This window comes from Sinohyriopsis cumingii, chromosome 8 (assembly GCF_028554795.1).
Source record: "Sinohyriopsis cumingii isolate HCF-2022 chromosome 8, ASM2855479v2, whole genome shotgun sequence".
Lineage (NCBI taxonomy): Eukaryota > Metazoa > Mollusca > Bivalvia > Unionida > Unionidae > Sinohyriopsis > Sinohyriopsis cumingii.
Window position 1 is genome coordinate 86,250,748 of NC_142968.1, and position 18,598 is coordinate 86,269,345.

Below are 18,598 nucleotides of genomic sequence, written 5' to 3' on the forward strand. Positions count from 1 at the left end.
GACTACATGCCAGAGAGAAGCCATTACAGGTGTATTTGAGTAAAAGGGATTTGTATATACATGAACTGGTAGTGGAAAATCACTTATTGATGAGTCCATTCAAGTTGTGTGCTCCCCTTGTCTCAATCATGTAGGGACAGTGTTCAAATTTGAACAAATTAATTTGATTGCATGTGGTGGCTTGCTGCTGTATCCAGTGAAATCGGGTCACCTGTGTCGCAGAATTGTAACAGAGTGGGTTTTTGGACTAAATGAACAAGCCAAACACAATGTGGGAAAGATGGAAATTTATGAATGAATTAATAATGATAAATATATGATTTAAAAATACAATTGAAAATAAACAAAACAAATATTAAATAAAATGAAGTACAGATCCAAGAACCCTCATGGACTGCACATACCCCTTAAACAGTATTTTGCTCAACAAGATATTCACAAAATCTCGACCAAATTATAAAGATTCAAAAATAATCTTACACAAGATTCAAAATACTCTTGACACCACTATGGTTCAAAATAATCTTGATACAACTTAAGATTCAAAATAATCTTTGATACACCTAAAGATTCAAAATAATCTTTGATACAACATAAGATTCAAAATAATCTTTGACACAACTTAAGATTCACAATAATCTTATCATGACTAAGATTCACAATAATCTTATCATGACTAAGATTCACAATAATCTTATCACAACATACAGCGTTGTTCTGGAAGCTCCAGATGACTCCAAGAAACTTTAGACGGCTTCGTACAGCTTCGGACCGCTCTAGTTATATTCACAATAACATTTCATATACATTCACGGCTACAAACACGGTCAGCTACCATAACAGTCAGCTACTATAACAGTCAGCTACGAACACAGTCAGAATCATCTTCAAACACAGTCAGACACAGCTTCCAACACAGACACAGCTGCCAACACAGACACAGACAGCTATAATAAAACCAAATGGGACATAATAGTTTCTGTATAATTTCTAGATATATGATAATACTTTAAAAATCTGCGTTGTAATAAACACATTATTACGTGATAACACATTACAAACCGAATAAGCTTCGCCTATCAAAAAAAAAGAATGTAAATTTAACACTTACCCCTATGGCTGGAGAATAAAGGAGAGTGTATACTCCTTGACGTGATCCAAAAACGACCAGTGTGGTTTTTCGTGATTCGTCTTATTTAAATCCATAGGAGAGTGAGTACAAGTCGGGGTAGAATACCCGTGCATATCATGTTAGTCATGATACCTGACACAAGTAATCTGTGGCTAGGTACATGTTAATACAGTTGATTACCTGGAAAAACACATTCACCCTATATAACGTTGTACGCATGTACAACGAGAAATAGTCCAATTGTTTTTAAGACAAAACCAAGTTATTTCTTTGCCTAATTCTGTGACAACCCGAAGCACAAATGTTTGCTTGATCCACCAAGGTGTAGATACGATTAACATATCGGAACCCTGGCTAGCGAAGATGCCTTTTCCTGCAACAGGATCTTACTCATCGTTTGATCTGACAATCTGCAGTCACTCTCATTCACTTCTCTTGGAAACCTGGTGACAATCTCAGTGGTAGTGACTGCTTTCAAATATACATATATTTAAGAAGAAATGTTCCAAATTTGAGGACTGGGGCAGAGATGGAACTTAAACAAGGCTGACTGGACAATTTTTCAGTCCCTCAAATCCAGCAGTTGATCATTTCAGCAGTATAGTGGATCTTATACTCTTATTTATAAAGATAGTCCAGGATGTTTCTGGAGGATACTATAATAACATACGTTGGTGACTTCTACACGTCAACAAACCATGATTTTATAATGTTTGCAATAGCACAGAAAAATACCCTTTTTGGATCACTACTATTAATTTTTTTTACAAATTCCAGAAACTCTAAGTAATTTTAGTCCTGTTAATAACAATCTTCTGTTTCATAAATACTGCCAATAATTAAAGTCAAACTTTCAGATTGAAGCGTCTACTTCATTTTTTAGTTCTATAAGTAGCACAAAGGAATATGGTATACATATTCAAACAACTACAGCTGCTACCATTAAAGTTGATGATTCAATGTAACAATGAGTTGTTGTTGTTGTTGTAGGGTTTAACACCATTTTTCAGCACAAGATAGGCTATACATGGCAGCCAGTATAAATGGTGGAGGAAGAACCTGGAAAACTCCAGAAAGAACCACTGACCCACGAGAAGCTAATGGCAAGCTTTCTCACATAACCACATTAGCTGAATCCGAAACTCATACTCACACAGACAGAGGTAAGATGGCAGTGATCCATAACGGTTAGTGCTTTAGACCACTCGGCCACTCTGGGCCCCCTGTAACAATGAGAGTGATGAGGACCCACATTCCAAAAGAAGAAATGTTTTGTGGAAAAACTGTCTGTATAGATGGTATTGGTTTCATTAAGGAGATGGAAAACAAAGAAATAGTACAAGGTAAAACAGGCACAATTTAGCTACACATTTCCAACTTATGGAAAATGGCTTTAAGCAAGTTGATACAAGAGAGAGATGGATGTCTCAAGATAATTAACTACATTATTAATGATCTCATTCATTCTCACATATACTCGTAGCTGTAATTTTCAGCTCTGTTATTTGAGAAAATACATCATGACAAAAACTATTATGAACTCGGGAACTGTTGTAAATGAATTCACATTTATTTCAATTTATATTTTGCATTGAGAGAGAGTGTGTCTAATCAAAGATGTAGTAATGATTTACATGTTAACAAATCAACTTTTAGATAATGCTTTTTCAAGATATTAAAGGGTATATAAGAAACACAGATTTGTATATTGGTAACACTCAGATTGTAAGAGAAATATGATATCAGGATGCCCACTAGCTTGATACATAGAGAGGGCAGCAGTGGTTATCAAGGAAGTTTTTGAATTTGTAAGTGGTCTAGTGATGGGTATGCATTAAATATGTAGCCCAAAACTTGTTTGTTTGCTCTACCTGCTAATATACCCAATGTAGCTGCCACCATGACAACAGCTACAACAAAACCGTGAAATTATTTAGTTTTACACAAAAATCACAACCTGTAAACTGGTAAAAGCTGTATATTTCTAATAATAATAATAATTTTCATAAGCCATGTGCATTATTTGCAGCTTTCCTTTTGCATTCACTATTTGTATGTACTTAACAACCACTCTTTCTATAGTCATGAAAATTTAATTAATTTTTTTAATTTTTAAGAAAAATCAGAAGACTAAAAGAGTATTATACTAATATTGTGGGTGGAAAACAATGTTTCACATAGTTTCATTTGATTATAGTTGTAAGGAAAATATAATTTGTATTAAAATTAAAATAAAAGTCTTGTCATTATAGTTATTGTGTGTAGTTGTTATATAATAATAATAATAATAATAATAATGAGGACTTTGTATATCGCCTAATCTTTAGAAGCTCAAAGCGCTTTACAACATTAGATAACACCTATAAGATAAAAAACATATAATAATATTATTAGAAAAACAAACACCATGAAATTAGAAAAAACATTAAAATATTAAAAAACATGCTGAGAATATTTCAGGTAGCAAACATTATTAGATCTTTAAGTTTGTTCTTGCAGTCGAAATAAGTGAGTTTGAGAGCCCTCTTGAATGTGATCACTGTGTCTTTGTGTCTAAGTTCAGTGGGCAATTCATTCCACGTTGCTGGGCCTTGGTATGCAAAAGAACGCTGTCCATATGACTTTTTGTTTTCATAGTGGGAATAATGAGTATACGATTGTCAGAAGAGGAGCGTAAGTATCTTGCTGGTGTGTACACATGGGTGAGATCGGATAGGTATGTTGGACTAGAGTCCGACAGTGAAACATAGCACAGAGAACAAATTTTGTGTTTGATTCTGGATCAAATGGATAGCCAGTGTAGGGTAAGAGCAGCGGGGAGGTGTGCTGTGATCGTGGTAAATCTCTATACAGATGCTGATACAGATACACCCACTGTGTGTGTGTGTGTGTGTGTGTGTGTGTGTGAGAGAGAGAGAGTGGGTGTATCATTAAGTTTGATGTAAATTTGTTTTGTGTTTCTCATGTCTTCCAAAGCTGTTTCTTTAGAAGGTCTACTTTGTCATTCAAAAAATATTGATTATATTTAAAATCTCTTGATACAAATCATTGATAATCATAATGTTAACCCTTTACCCCATACAAGCACCTTTGGATGCCTCTACTCCATTCGCATGGAAGCACCGTATGACGCTTTTACTCCATTCGCATGGAAGCGCCTTTTGACGCTATTACTCCATTCACATGGAAGCGCCTTTTGACACCCTATCTACACATCATCCATTTTCTATTGGTTTTACTAGCACCACCTCCAGGGAAAACATTATACTGATAACTATAGGCATCGTGGGAAATTTCGATCAAGTTAGATCACATGGTTGCTATTCAACATAATGTCGTAATCGGCAAGCTAAAAATAGTAACACGGTTAGATTCACCTAATTCAAAAAGATAGAGTCAACGGATTTCGTTCGGCCATTTCTTGAAAGTTCTGATGATGAAAATTTCAACTTCGAAGGCTTCAGTGAGGCAGATATTGGTTCTGATATTGATTTCGATAATGTGGATTGTGATACTTCGTCAGATTCCGACGATTCGTGTGATATTGCCACGGATTTTGAGCCTTTTGATGTAGAGGTCGAGGGAAGCCATATTTGGTCACATAATTTCAATGACGTGATGGTAAATGAATTCGTGCACGCATCAGGACCAATACTGCCACAGGTAATTGATGTTAATATAGCTTCAGCTTTTGATTTTTTCAGCCAATTGTTCACGCCTGAAATGATTGCAGATATTTCAAATCACACCAATAACTATGCATGTTTTAAAATGGGGCAGTTGAGGGCAGATGACACGCGGTGGGTTGAAACCACTCCTGCAGAAATTACAGCCTATCTCGGCATCAATGTCTTAATGGGAATTAATTACTTGCTGGATATATCTATGTACTGATCGGCAGACAATTTAATTGGCAATGTAGGAATTCAGAATGTTTTAACATGCAACCGGTCAAAAGTTGAACCAGTATTTTCATGTGTCTGCTAGAGAAAATGAACCCGCTAGAGATGCCCCAAACTTTGACCAGCTATACAAAGTACTGCCAATCATACAAGTTAGCGAAAAATTCCCTCAGTATTACAATTTATCCAGAGAGGTATCTGTGGATGAAGCTATGGTAAAGTTCTCTGGCCATCTCTCTTTTTGCCAATACATGCCTGCAAAACCCATAAAGAGGGGAATCAAAATTTGGATGCTCTGTGATGCTAATACTGCCTATATGTCACGATCTGATGTTTATCTTGGTAAGCAAGGTAACAACAACAACCCTGAACATGAACTTGCTTACAATGTAGTAACTAAGCTGACAGACAAACTGCATGGCCGTAACCACCATGTATATTTTGATAATTTTTTTTACAAGCATCAATTTGTTGGAAGATCTACAAGCAAATGGCTTGTATGCATGTGGGACAGTCAGGTTAAACAGTAAAGGTTTTCCTAAATCTTTTAAGAAATCAGAGGCAATTAAGAAAAGTGGGGATTGTAAAATCTTGCAGAAGGAGGGGACAAATTTAACTGCATCAGTCTGGAGAGACATGAAAAATGTTTACCATCTCTCCACCGTGAGTGACCCAACATTACAAATGCAGGCTCAAAGGCGTGTTGGCCCCAACATTTTGGATGTCCCTCAACCACACGCAGTTTACAACTATAACAAATACATGGGAGGGGTAGACCTTCATGACCAGCTCTGGATGAAGTATGATGTGGGTAGAAACTCAAAGAGATGGTGGAAATACCTGTTTTGGTTTTTACTGAATAGTGCCATTGTAAACACCTTCATCTTGTATCGCTGTGCCTCCAAACGCCAAACCAAAGAGCGCTACTCCCATCTTGACTTCAGATTAGAGCTAGTGAGGGATTTGATGGGGGGGTACAGCAAGCGTAAAAGATCTGGGTTGGAAATTGATCATCCCGGGCTGGTAGAAGTTGAAAACATCATGGGTCACATTAATGTACGCATCTCTGGACCTAAAAGACACTGTCGCTATCACCTGAAGCACTTACAAGTGAGGTGAGAAACTGTGTATGGATGCTCAGGATGTGGTGTGCATCTGTGCAGGGAAGGGTGCCACACCAGATTTCACAATTTGTGAATTTTGTATTTTAAATATATGTAATTAAATTTGTTTTGTTCAAGTATTTTATAGTTTGTTGATATTCACACTGTATGACCACATACCTTTTATGAAATAACTTTCAGTTTATTCAAGAAATAATTGATGCATTACACTTGGTGGATATTTAGTTTATTAAATATTTTTTGGGAAATATGAAGCTGAATAGGGCTTTATTGCTCTTTTATACTTCAACTGATATGTTATAGTCATAAAAGTTCATTTATTTAATTTACCCTTTACACAATAGTGATAAATACAGTTTAGATCTATATCTACTTTATATTTTTTATTTTCATTCTCCTGTTATATGTTGGTCATTTAAATTTTTAATTATATATTTCTAATTAATTGTCTTCCTGTTACCTATTGTTATTTGTTCATAAATTTTAATTCTATTTGTCTTGTTATATTTCTATTTGTTTGCATTTTTGTTCTAGTTCAATTGGTTTATATATAATCTATTTGTATTTTCATTCTTGTTATATTTAAATAGTAATTTACTATAGTTAAGTTCATTAATGGTCAGTTTAAAATTAATAAATAAAATACTATAAAATAATTATAAATTATAATATACAAGTTAAAGCTCTGTTACCAAATCATATGATGATCCTTAATTTGTGTGAATTGTCAACACCAGATGCCTTCCATTTCATGCATAAGTTGTGCATTGCTATGTTCTATACTCTTTAAGTTATTCTAAACTCTTTAAGTTAAAGAAATATGATAAACTTTAGTATTAGTATTGCATATTGTGTTTATATATATAAATATATATAAGAATATTGTACATTAGTTATTAACATAAAGTAACAAAACAAATGCAATTTAAAGGGCAAAGAAAATTCCATGTAAAGAAAATAAAGTTTCACACAACTCTTCTTAGCTCACTATCTGGTGTATTGAAAGCATATTACAATTTTTTTAAAATAATATTTATACTGCAATAAAGATCACCTTTTCCTCTAAAAGTTTTCCATACATGACAAATATATACAAGAAGAGGAAAACTATTAAAAGTTTGATTGAAATAAGCTTATACTACTCTGTCTCATATTTTCCAGTCTGTCCTATTGGTATGGGACCATATAGGTAACAGCTATTCTATTTATAGCACACTGCTCTGGGTAACTTTGCTACATGTGTATCAAAGGCCTAAAAAGCCAGATGCTGTATGAGGTAAAGTGTCAAGTAAGTTTAAAAAAATTAAAACGACTTTTATCCCCATAAATCTTTTAAAAAGGTGGAGTTAATGTTGTCTGTCTATCCATTAGTAACAGTCTCCCTCCTACACCATTAAAGATACAGACTTTAAACTTTGTGATTTGATTGCTGGTAATCTTTAGATATAAATAATGATTTTAAAATTTTGCCTTTTGGGATGGGATCTGTTTCAATAGATTGTTGCTTTTGTTTCAAAATTAAAAGATTTTAAGTCTCCTAGGTAGAGACCTGAAAGTTGATTTGTGTGAACTTCAAGGTCGGTGTTATAACATTAGAGATACTATATTTGAACTTTCAAAAAGGACGGCAATGCGGAGAGTGGGTGTATCTTTATCATCATCTGTATAGAAATTTAGCAATTTTCTGTGTATGTGTGTGTGAGAGAGAGTGGGTGTATCTGTATCAGCATCTGTATAGAGATCTAGCAATTCTCTGTGTGTGTGTGTGTGTGAGAGAGAGAGAGAGAGAGAGAGTGGGTGTATCTGTATCAGCATCTGTATATAGAGATTTAACAATTTTCTGTGTATGTGTGTGTGAGTGGGTGTATCCATATTAGCATCTGTATAGAGATTTAGGAATTCTCTGTATGTGTGTGTGAGAGTGGGTGTATCTGTATCAGCATCTGTATAGAGATTTAGCAATTCTGTGTGTGTGTGTGTGTGTGAGTGAGAGAGAGACAGTGGGTGTATTTGTATCATCATCTGTAGAGATTTAGCAATTTTCTGTGCATGTGTGTGTGAGAGAGAGAGAGAGAGATAGAGTGGGTGTATCTGTATCAGCATCTTTATAGAGATTTAGCAATTCTGTGTGTGTGTGTGTGTGTGTGTGTGAGAGAGAGAGAGAGAGAGAGAAAGAGAGAGTGGGTGTATATGTATCAGCATCTGTATAGAGATTTAGCAATTCTGTGTGTGTGTGTGAGAGTGGGTGTATCCGTATCAGCATCTGTATAGATTTACCAATTCTGTGTGTGTGAGAGAGAGAGAGAGGGTGTATCCGTATCAGCATCTGTATAGAGATTTAGCAATTCTGTGTGTGTGAGAGAGAGAGAGAGAGTGGGTGTATCTGTATCAGTATCTGTATAGAGATTTAGCAATTCTTTGTGTGTGTGTGTGTGTGTGTGTGATAGTGGGTGTATCCGTATCAGCATCTGTATAGAGATTTACCAATTCTGTGTGTGTGTGTGTGTGTGTGAGAGAGAGTGGGTGTATCCATATCAACATCTGTATAGAGATTTAGCAATTCTGTATGTGTGTGTGTGAGAGTGGGTGTATCCATATCATCATCTGTATAGAGATTTAGCAATTTTGTGTGTGTGTGTATGTGAGAGAGAGAGAGAGTGGTTGTATCTGTATCAGCATCTGTGTAGAGATTTACCAATTCTCTGTGTGTGTGTGTGAGAGAGAGAGAGAGTGGGTGTATCCATATCAGCATCTGTATAGAGATTTAGCAATTCTGTGTGTGTGTGTGTGAGAGAGAGAGTGGGTGTATCTGTATTAGCATCTGTATAGAGATTTTGCAATTCTGTGTGTGTGAGAGAGAGTGAGTGGGTGTATCTATCAGCATCTGTATAGAGATTTAGCAATTCTCTGTGTGTGAGTGTGTGTGTGTGTGTGTTTTACTGAGTGCCAAGCGAGGCAGCATCTAGTACCATTTTTGTAAATCTTTGGTAGGAATCAGTCAGGGTTCGAACCTGTGACCTCCCGCATCTAAGGCAGACACTAACCACTAAGCCAACAGAGCGGTCATTAGGGACTGTAAAGGAGGACATGAGCAGCAGAGAGAGCGAACAGACCCAAGAATTCCGACAAAAAAAAAAATCAAAAAAAAAATAAAATCATCTCGTAGAAAGGTCCAGATTTTTACAAATAAACGTTTCCTTGAGATGATTTTATTTTTGTTGAAACCAACCCCATCAATAAAACCTTAGTTCGAAAAGGTAGCTGAAAAATAAAGTACTCTACGTGTTTATTTAGTTTTTTGTTTAATTTCCACGGACAACCAACGTTGGTAGGCGCCCTCTCTGCTGCTATTAATTTTAAAAATCAGAAACGTTAAAAGATTTTATCAAGACCCACACGATATCTTGTTCTTGGATCATGTAAATTTATTGTTATAAATCCATGCAGAGTAGCTTGCGCTCGTGAAAAGAAATTTCTGAATTTATTATAATCCATGTCACCACCACACCAAGTTTGATGAATATTTCTAAGTGTGTGTGTGTCTACACCATTAAACACAACTAAAATATTGCAGTTGTCTCTGATCACTTTTGGTATTTGTATATACCGTTGAGTAACATAGATCACATCTGTATTTTTATGTCTGCCGCGAGAAAATATTCTGGCTGGATTTGATTGTTTATCTAGCATCACATCGTCGTATACAACAAAATTATTAATAAATCCATCTAAAACATCTACGGATGGTGCTTCATCAATATCGGTTATAAACTCTATAACATCATTACCTTCGTCCAGTAATCTTGCGTTTTCATTGAAATCTTTAAGTACATCATAACATCGTTGATCATCAGCGGATGGTGCTACTAAATACAATTTATCCCATTTCAACCATAACATTATCAGATTAAGTAATAACTGCGTCTTACCCGATCCAGATGGTCCTATGATAATCATTCTGATGGAATTGGGTAGCGTAGGATGATGCTTAACAGGTTCTCGTTTTCTTGTCGCTGAGAAATCAATTATATCCATATATTTTATAACATGAATTTATATTGTTTACGCTGTAAAGTTAAAACTCCAACTACTAATTTAGCTACAGTTACGACAAAAAATAAAAAAATAGTGTATGGTGGAAAATGTTCTGTGCGCGGTAGAAAAAAATTTTCATTTTTACCTATTAAGCGCGGTGGTGATATTGCTAATTTGATGTCAAAGTTTCCAGGTGCCCCATGGGCTAAATACAGCGGAGAAAAACATCTACCAGGATATAATTATTGCGGTCCTGGTACCAGACTTGATATCAGACTTGATAATCAAGATCAGCCAAAACCAGGCGAGGAACCAGTAAACGCTATTGATCGAGCTTGTCACGCTCATGATGTAGCTTATAAAAGTAAAAATCTACAAGATAGGCATATTACAGATGTGAAATAAATTCATGCGTTTGATTCTATAAAAAATAAAAATATCAAAGAAAAATTAGCTAATTGGTTGGTAAGATCTGCGATGAAAGGTAAACTCATATTAGGGGCTGGTAATATATAATGGAATCAATTTATTATTCACCAAGAGGATACTGGAGAGGCAGAGCAGCAATTGGTAAACTTGCTGATGCAGCAGCGGTTAAACATTCTACTGCTAAAGCGTGGTTATCCAAACAAGCAATATGGCAAATTTATCTACCACCACCGAAACGAATTCAGTATGCGTATTTCGATGTTAGTGTTCCTAATGAAGTTCATCAAGCAGATATTCTGTTTTTACCATATGATACTGTATGTAGAAAAACATACAAGTACACGTTAACTGTTGTTGATGTTGCAAGTAGGTATAAAGAGGCAGAGCCGCTATCAACGAAAACATCATCTGAAGTAGCCGATGCGTTTGAACGAATTTATCAACGAGGTGGTCTGCGATGGCCACAATTATTACAAGTTGTTCCTGGTAAGGAATTTCTTGGTCCAGTATCATCGTTGATGAAACAACATAATACCAAAATACGACGAGGGCATACTGCAATTCATCGTGATCAGGCAATTGTTGAGCGATTTAATCGAACACTTGCTGAGTGGTTATTTGGATATCAATACGCTAAGGAATTTATTCAAGATAAAAGATCTCGTGAATGGGTTGCAAGATTACCAAGCGTGATAGCTGCATTAAATAATGAGATTATACGAACAACCAACATGAAACCCATTAAAGCAATTACAAAAATAAATATACCAACACAATGAAAAGGTACTGAAAAACAAAAAATATTGGGTGATGTTACAGTTAGATATTTATATGAACCGGGTGAACTTGAAGATGGTAAAGCGAGAGCGACTGATCCTATTTGGAGTGTTACCACACGCACAATATCCACCGTGACAAGATCCTCAGGTAGACCTGCAATCTATAGATTAGATTCGGCTGCTCCTCAACGTGGATTTACACGTGAACAATTACAAATAATTCTCGAGGATACACAACTACCACCGCGATCACTTAACTAGCGCCTCTACGCCGATTACACTCGAGACAGGTCAACATGGTATTTTCTCGTGTGTGACCGTGACTATTATCTTTTCTGTCTACGGTAAATCGTCTTGAATCATTATTCGAATACCGCCATAACATTATACAATTGCAACTTGCACAATGATTATTCTGCTTCTGTTTTAACTCAGTAATAAATTCAACATCAAGATCAAAGTCGCGTTTATTTTTTTTTATCAGATTGTTTGTATCCGATTAATTTTTTCTTATTATATCATCAATGATCATGTTAAATTTATCAACGATTTCAAGAATTATAATTCTCTGTAATTGAGATATTTTTCTGACCCTCGATACCGCTAAATAAACTAAATTTGACCACTCGATGCGATCGTCCACAATCCAAACTTGTGTATCAGAAATAGTTAATCCCCGAGACGAGTGGATCATCATAGCGTATCCCAACACCCATGGAGATTTGTCAGCGTGTAATGCATCTTCGACTACACTGATATCAACAGCGACAATATCATTTAATACGAGATTCTGTTTTTCAGTCTTTCCTGGAATATCAACATTAATATTCTGTTTTCGTGTATCTGATGGTCTATAACACAACGGTACGGGTAATTCTGAGTATTTTTCTTTATGTAGTTGAAATAACTGCTGTTGTAAAGCGTCTCTGATTATTTTTCTGCTTGCTACTATCAAATCGGTGGGTCTCCATAAATTTAAAAAATCACTCATTGAGGTCTCTGAGATCACTCTGCGTATTATTTCACACTGAATTTTGTTTGATTGTAATCTGATTAATTTTTTAAACTCCTTTAAATTTTCATCGAGAGCTCTATGATCATCATCTATTTCTTCGTAATAATCAACAAAATTTTTTAACCAATCATGTGGAGATGGTCCAACAAAAGGCGGCGGTTGACCATGATCGCCACACATTATTATAGCGGTATTTTTCGTCAGCAACCAATCAAGAAACATTTTTAATGTATCCAATGACACCGTACATATCTCGTCCCAAATAATTCTTTTAGGTATACATTTTTCTCCCATTCATTCATGAGTCCATGTATCCCCGCGCCACCGAAAGAAACTATGATACGTGCACGATTGTACTTGCCGTTGTTTCATCTCGCGTGCAAGTCTATGTGTGGGTGTCAGCACGATCATATCTGAATTTCTAAAAATATTAATTGCTCGAGTCGTTTTGCCGCATCCACCAGGTCCATTGAGATATATTGTCTTATATCTAGTTATTGGATCATTCCGGCAGCGCTTTCGACATTTCTGATATTTTATTACCCTTACAATAAAAATCTCTCATTGGAACATCTGCTGATTCTGTATAATTGTGTAATATTTCCTTTTTTATTCTCCATGAACCCCATCGTTCATCATTACTGAATTCCATAACAGATTCTAAATATTTACTCGAAATATAAAACGAATCTGTTGCGACTCTGACTGCGGCCTCAGGAAATCTATTAATCATCGACAATAAATTTAAAGAAACATAAGCCAACATAGAAGATCTTAGATGAGTATACTGTGGGGAGACATCATTTATGTAACTAACGATCGTACCCAATTTTGTTCCGTCGGATAAATAAACACTTTCTCAATTACAAATATATTTCTTGCTGTTGTATCAGCGATTATAAAATCGTACTCGGCATCATCTAGAATTAATCGTGCGTGATGTCTTTTATCATCATATGCACCACCTTGAGTAAATTTACCTACAATTTTTCTACCGAGATCTTTTGCGGTTTTGAGTTTAATCTCGAGAATTTTAGGAGCTTCTTTGATAATGTCATCTTCGGAAACATCAGGACATTTTTCCTTAAATTCCTTAATAACTTCATCGAGATTGATATAATCTGGCATGGGCAACCAAACTTCGGTCTGCACGTGATATGATATAATTGCCTCACTAACCACCAACGATGTCAGTATCGCACAATCTAGCATATATCGTAATAAAACTAATGGCACCCAACGTTTTTCACAAAAATGTCTGCCAAACCAAACATAACAAATCTTGTGAAGATTTTCGTTAAGCTCGAATGATTCAACACAAGCAAATCCAGTCAGATCAAAATCAGGTAATGGTCCATTAATTGCCACTCGCGTCATCTCGTTTGTAGGGTGACCAAATCTTTTAAAGTACACAGAACAATATCCGCATCCTAGAAAACTTCCTGGATAACATGCAACCATATCAACCGAAATAACATCATTGTAATTATATTTGGTATTCCATAATCCACCATGTCCATATTCGATGCAACTTGCGCGTACGTCCTCAATTAAATCAAATCATGTTGGTTTCCATGAATTTCTTTCTCTAGCGAAATGAGCCGCAACAGATGGAACGGTAAAGCAATTAGTCAGTAATTTGTCAGTACTTTCCGCGTGTTTGCACTCTAAAAACTTCTCCGCAAGATTTTTCATCTCGTCATGGAGAGATTCTGTTCGATATATTTCACCGTTTGGTCTAACAAACTGATCAAATCCACCTTCCTCATTACTTTTAAATAACCATACCGATACAGGATCATTTTTACTTATTTCGTTAATAAAATCAAACATATTCATATCTGGGGGGTAAAATCTAACAGTTCGATCACGTGGAAATATTGTTACTGCGCTAGTCCATGCATGCGCGTTATGATCAATGATATTTATTGAAGCTCCTTTCGATTTATATTTAGATTCGTACAGTATTTCTCCCGTTATTGTCGCTACGATTATCGGAAATTTTAATATTTTTCCTAATTCAGCAACATCTTTTATTGTAGCACCAGTATCCTTAACTGAATCAGCCCATGAGTTTATTTTTTCACGCCTTAAATCAGTTAATCCATTTCCACGCATCGCGTTTGTAAAGTGCTCTATTACTCGTTCGGCTACACAATTTAACCTTGAAAATTTCATGGGTGCCAGTTTATCAACGTTGGGTTTTTTATTTATCTCATAGATTCCATAAATAACTGCTGTTACAGGGTACGCTCGCTCATAATATGGTTTGTCAATACCCGTCAACAAACCCGGTCTGGAATTTTTACTTAAAATGGCAATTTTATTACTACCAAGGACAGGATCATATTTGTCACGGATAATCCAACTACCTAATTCTGTTAATACAATAAATTTTACTCTGAAGAAATATTTTTGATTGCCCTCGTATACAGTGATGTAGTTAATGATAGTTGCCGCTCGCTTGTCATTCATTGTGGCATCCTTGACAGTATTGCGTATAATCTTGAACGTTGACCATACATGAGATGCACCATCTGTGTAAAATTCTTTCTTGGCGTCGTGAATTTTCGAGATCAAACTTTTATTTTTCGGATCAACCAGATCTCGTACTGGTAAGTTAGGAGATAATCTGTCGAGGTTGAATTTATATTTAGAAGGCCTAGTTTGGGATAATCTCTCAAACTCGTTCATATAATTAAAACAAATATTTAAATAAAAAATATTATATATGCAATGTCTCAATGCAGATGGTTGATGATTGGTTCAGTAAATCGATGCAATAAATCCTGCAGAAAGGAATTTTGTTGGATGCACTTACAAAGTATATGATGAGGAAGTCTAGGACCAATACCATGTCTGCGGTGTGGTATTGGGGTGCAAGGAAAAACAGAATTATGTGAAAAGTGCGGAGGAAAACGGTTCAGAGAACTTAAAAGATATTATGACCTAAAAAAATAATAATAGTGAAAATGCTATAAAATCCGTGGAGGATTATATATCAAGATTTCAGACAAACAATGATTTAAACAAATAATATTATTGTATAAATGGAGCAAAATATATTTGTCCCACATCCCACAATAACAAACTATGAATCAAATATTAATGGTGTTATCAGACACTGTAGGTTGAAGAGACCGGTTGGTGTTGTTTCTAATAGTGGCTATCTAAGGTTCAACGCTGGAGGAAAGAAACCCTATCTATGTCATCGTTTCGCATTCGAATGTCACAAGGGGTTGATCAAAGATGGTCTTGTCATCGATCATATTGACGGGGATCCTCAGAACAATAGTTTATCCAACCTTCGAGTTGTCACACAAAGCGAGAACTCTGCACATGGTAATACTGGAAGATGTAAAACAATCGGAAAGAGGGCAGTAAAGTCTACAACATAGAAACTGGCGAAGAAATTATATTTCAATCAATGGGCGCGGCTGCGAAATACTTTAATATTAATCCACGTTCGGTACAATTTATTGCAGAAAATATAACCAGATCTACTTTCTCAAAAAAATATAAGCAGAAAATCACCTTCCAATATTGTTAACTATTATCACTACCTCGAATTTATATCACAGCATTTCATTCATTATATATATTGTGTTAAACATTTATATATTATATAATGAACCATGAAAATATCAAAGACGTTATTTCTGCTATCAAAAAACTAGAAGAAAACAGAATTAATATATCTGATGAACTAAATCCTGAAAAAATAATATCTGATTTTGAAACGTTAGAAGAACTTAAAAATGAAAATAAGTACGTTCTATCATTTCAATATAAGTTCATAAAGCGGATTCAGGCAGCTATGTTTCAGTCACTGGCCATGGTGAACGATGATCAAGTAAATGAATTTATTCCTCTTTCCATCGCAGTAGAAAAGGTCAGATCAGGATTATCCAGCGAGTACGAAACGAAAAAAACAATCAGTACCTGCATAAGATACTTAAGATAAATTATGTCAACAAGTAACGACCAAAGCAAACCTGTCTGAATTATTATATATTTATTCTGAAATATTTTATTTCTGAGATTATATTTTTTCTGAAATATTTTATTTTTTCTGAGATTATATTTTTTCTGAAATATTTTATTTTTTCTGAGATTATATTTATTCTGAAATATTTTATTTTTTCTGAGATTATATTTATTCTGAAATATGTTATTTATTCTGAAATATTTTATTTTTTTCTGAAATATTATATTTTTTCTGAAATATTTTATTTTTTTCTGAAATATTTTATTTTTTCTGAAATATTTTATTCATTCTGAAGTTGATGGGTTAGTTGGTACTCAGAATCATGTAAATCAATCAATTTTGTAATTTTGATGGGCTAGTTGGTACTCAGAATTATTATTTATTTATTTTTTCTGAAATTGATGGATTAGTTGGTACTCAGATTTATTTATTTTATTTTCTGAATTTCAGTGATTTTGTCTATTAGATCATCGGGTAAAGTTCCCTGACAGTTCTCTAATTGATTTTAACTGAGTAAAATACCAAAACCAGTAAAAATTACAAAAAAATCAGTAAAATTAGCTCAAATATCAGTAAAATTAGCTCAAAAAATACGTAATTTTTTACTGATTTACTGGTTTTTACTGGTTTTGGTATTTTATTCAGTTAAAATCAATTAGAGAATCAAGCAACTTTACCCGACGATCTAATAGACAAAATCACCCAAAATGGGTAAAATACCCCTCAAAAACACAAAATTTGTTGATTTTTCACTGAAATTCAGAAAAAATAAAATATTTCTGATAAAATAAAATATTTCTGATACAATAAAATAAAATAAAATATTTCTGATAAAATAAAATATAAAATAAAATATTTCTGATAAAATAAAATATTTCTGATAAAATAAAACAAAATAAAATATTTCTGATAAAATAAAATATTTCTGATAAAATAAAATAAAATAAAATAAAATATTTCTGATAAAATAAAATAAAATAAAATAAAATCTTTCTGTTCCACCCCTTATTTTATTTATTCTGGAATATTATTTTTTTAAGTTGATCGACTTTAATACAGGAGTGTGCATAATTTAGAATCTGATCTCTGCTACAAATGATCTCGATAATATGTTTTTGACGGAGTTCATCTAACTGTTCTTGTGTTAATAAGAAATCCTCGTTTCTGTATTCATCAATAACTAAATTAACGTTAAATTGCTCCATGTTTTGTGAAAACGCTGTTCTGATGGCGTTTTCAAGTACTTCTTTGTCATGTATAAAAACCCTCACATGTTGGTACATTATATAATATTTACTTGATTAATTATGATTTCACATACAGATTTATCACAAGCTCTTCTCCACGTATGTCCATTAAGCGATTAAGGTGATCTGTGAGCTTAAAATTTATTTGTATCAACATATTATTGTGACACCACAGATACACAGGATTAGTTGGTTCTTGCACGATTAAACTTCCAGGGGAAACTTGTGGTGTAAATGTATATAAAATATATCCTTGTTGAGCCTGATTTGATCTTCCGAGATCTATTTGATAGCTACCATCGACTACATCACAAACCAGATTGGCCACGATCGTGCTGGTTATATTAACGATTCCCGGAGATACATGTCTGCCGCCGCCATGTGGATCATTATTATATCTTAAAACAGTTGGAGGTGGTGCTAGTTTTCTCCACGCATCGAGTATTTTAGGAAAATTTTCGTTGATAATTCTGTCTATTTTATCCTTTTTATATTTTGGTACTATAAAATCGAGATTACCCGGTCCTTCATACTCTTTTTCTGATATTGTATAATGATTAAGAAATGGTCTTCTTGGACGGGCGAAGGAAATAGCATGTTCAAGTGCTGCTTCAACAAAAATATCATTAATATAATTAAGATCTGATCCTACTTGATTTAGATGCTGTATTGACTCAATAATTTGTTGTTTTCTATCCTCAGAATAATATTGCGATAACGATGAAAACAGATTTTGTATTTTGTCAATTGATTGTTGAATCTCAAAATTAATGGAATTAGAATACAATCTAAAAACATTCATGTAGGTTATATCATCACTGAAATTATAAACCCGATATGCATCACCGGCTCTATTCCATGGAAATTTTTCTCTATATTCTGGAGCTGTTATAAACTTGGCATTGTCCACGAGAAATTCATTTAACTTCGGTTCTGGTGGTCCTTCA